The sequence below is a fragment of the Helianthus annuus genome, chromosome 11 (assembly GCF_002127325.2).
Source record: "Helianthus annuus cultivar XRQ/B chromosome 11, HanXRQr2.0-SUNRISE, whole genome shotgun sequence".
Taxonomy (NCBI): domain Eukaryota; kingdom Viridiplantae; phylum Streptophyta; class Magnoliopsida; order Asterales; family Asteraceae; genus Helianthus; species Helianthus annuus.
In genome coordinates, this window is record NC_035443.2 from 72711802 (window position 1) to 72715239 (window position 3438).

Genomic DNA, 3438 nt, shown 5'->3' on the forward strand with positions numbered 1-3438 from the left:
GGCTATATAAGCGGCTACAGACTTTTTCAGGCCTATCCACCAACAATTTGCCTTTAGATCCTGGGCATCTTATGGCAATTCTTAGTTGTTGCTTAATTGGGGTTGCGGTAATTACTATATAAGCAATGTGAACCGTCTTTCTTATTTAATAATATAAAACTTTCAGAATATTGAGTGAGGCTATATGAGTCTACATCTTAAACCCTACTTAATCAAGGTTTCGATTGTTCTATAAGCAATATGGAGTTTTCGTAATACTCCAGCCCACAGCGGGATGTTAAAATTAATTCTACCTGCCTTCCAGGAGGTAAGCAGGGAAAACTTATGAGAAGATAATCTAGATACAGGGAGACTACCGAGATTTTTCATATCTCAGGCTCCAGTTCATTCATTATTGTTTGTGCCAAACAAGTGACACATATAAGTCCACGAATTTCCAATTCGGGAACATTTACTTGGGCAATTCCATTCTGGATATCTTCTTTGAATACTACTAGTCGACTTTAGTACAATATGACCATTGGGATATCTCAGGGGTTCCATGTATTAAACCTCCATACTGATCAGGCATGGAAATAATCTATGGGACACATTAGGATACGCCAATCCTCATATGGTACTTTTATCAAACATAGTTTGGCATTCGCAGGCGATAGAAAAACAATGAAAGAAGAAAATAATTAAAATAACATATGTTGTTGTACTCTATGCGAAGAAAGAGTACTTTTAGATTTTTCAGAAGGATTTCTTGCCGATACGAAAAGAATTGGTTACTAAGGTTCCCTTGGTAAATTATACCTTGCGGATAATATAAAAGTTTGCTAAGCTTATGGTTTATGAAGATTTATGATTGCCTGTATTAAATCAGGACACTTAGCGGAAATTATTATTGGAAAAAGGATGATGAACATACTTGATGACATCGTAAACTACCTTTTGGCGTTCATTAGGTGAGTTCAGGCATTTCTTCCTTTAGCCCTTCCCAGGCTTAGCTGCACCCTCTTGGGCAGCTTTATAGTATCTATCTCTACTACGGTCTTACTTACCACAGTCGTGATAGACTGTATTCCTCAAGTCCCTACATTCCGGGGAAATGATGACTGTTCCTTAGCATATGTCACACTGCCTGGGTTTTGGTTCTATTTGACACTGCCCCTAATGTCTTTGCTAGCAATTCTTACATACAGGCTCTTACCGAACCTTCGTTGCTTTTTATTAAGCCTGTATTCGCTCTCTTTCTTAGATTTATGGGAGTTATCTTCCTCCTTTGGTTCGTCCTTCATATACGAAGTGTCAACCAAACTCTTTTCATGAGCAATTGGACATGGTCTTGAATGAAATTCAGAGCGAGGAGCATTCGGCCCTTGGATTGTTTCATGAACTTTCCAAGGTCCTTTCAACTGCTGCGTCAACCACAGCCAGGAGATTAACTCCATTAATATTGAGGTTTACGTTTGTAGTTTTTATTAACCTTCGTCGCATTAATAGTATTGTGACTGCCGTCTACCTCATCCGAGTTTCCCATACTCGAAACTTGGTACTAATCACCAAGATTTAACAATTATTAGTCATCATTCTGATGGCCTGACTTAGATTAGCCACGGCATTCATAAGCCGTATGGGTCATTCTGTTCTGAACATTCTTAGTGAATGTCGTTTGAATGCATACCTATTATATTTAACTTAGGTCACAAAGGACTATTAATAGCACTCAAGGTTTGGAGCGTGTCCAATACCTGCTTGACAGGGGACCCTAACATCACAACTGTCTTTGCCACAAGGACGATCATGAATAGCTCAAAGGCTATCCTTACATGGCCTTGGCTATATATACGTATATACATAAATGGCACAGGAAACTGTCGCGGGGGACGTAGAAGGATATGGCAATAAGCTCCGTCTTGAAGGACATAAGTAGTCATATGGCGCGAAGGCCTTGTCATAATGACATTTAGATGCGACACAAATGGCCTTGTCTCCAGGACGTCATAGGGTATGGCACTAAGGCCTGTCACCAGTGATGTTAACATTCAGTATGGTTAACTTGTCACGAACAACAATTTATAGTACGGGGCTGGTTATGGTTGACTTGAAATACAACTTATGGATTTGTCACAAGGACATCAATTCATAGGTTGCAACCTCATTAGATCAAGAGTCTTAAGGCTTGAACACAGTTCTTCACCTTTTGGACAGGGAGTCACAGACTACAACTGTCATCGTTTAGACAGGCGATTCTCTTGACAGGAAGGCAATACCAATTTAACATCACTCGTGGATGTCTATCTATAATTATCGTATCTACCGATATTAGTCATGATCACTTCGATCGCATGGACTATTAGGTTTAGGTATCATTCTACCATTTTGAATAGGGAATCATAAGGATCACCACTATTTTGTCTTATCGAAAATAGAGTAAAGTATAGCCCGTAGGGATTTCATCCCTAGGGATGTCAATATCATGAATTTATGATCATCATATTGATGATACTAGTCAGGATCGCATTGACCATATAGATTATTAGGCTTGAGCGCAGCTCACTACTTTTAACTGGGGATCATAGAGATCTTAATGTTTGTGTCACAAATGGACAATATGATATGGCCCGAAGACGAAACATTATAAATGGATGTTTATAATGGGTTCATCCTATTAGATGTTATAAGTCATGATTGCATTAATCATTTTGACTATTTGGTTTGAGCATGGCTCACCACCTCAGACAGGTAATCATAAAGATAACAACATCAATGTCTCAAATGGACAATATATTATAGCCTGTAGGCAAAACATCACTAAAGGACGTTTAAATAATAAGATCATCGTATTAGATGATGTTAGTCATGATCGCATTGATCATATAGACTATTATGTTTGGACATAGTCCAATATTTTAGGCAGGAGGTCAAAGACCATCACTGTTGTTGTCTTATCGGATGACAAGTTTAGCTTACAGGCATTTCATCACTAACGGATGTTTATAATATGATCATATGATAGGATGATATAAGCCATGATTTCTACATCACTAGGATAGATAAGGGAATTGGAAGAATCCAATATAAGGATGACTGTCGTGATCTTCCTGAATCACATTTGTCAAGAGTGCTAACACGTCCTTAGGTGTTTAACAAGGATCTGAATCCTTTGAGTAGGTTTCACCATCTTGGCCGTGTAGACTAGGTCTCACCTTTAAAATTCTTTTTAAACTGTCTACTGGCAGAGAAGGAAGGATATTTATTTTACTCAGGATTTTTATCATAAATCCTAATTTAAAGGTTAATACTAGCACAAATGGCCTAGTTGCGTAGACAAGTTTAATTTATAAGCCATGATTTTAGAGAATCGAGGCATTAAGGTTTGAATCAAAGTTCATTACCTTTTCTTGACAGGGAGTTGTAGGCTACCACTGTCTTTAGTCTCAGGGGACATTA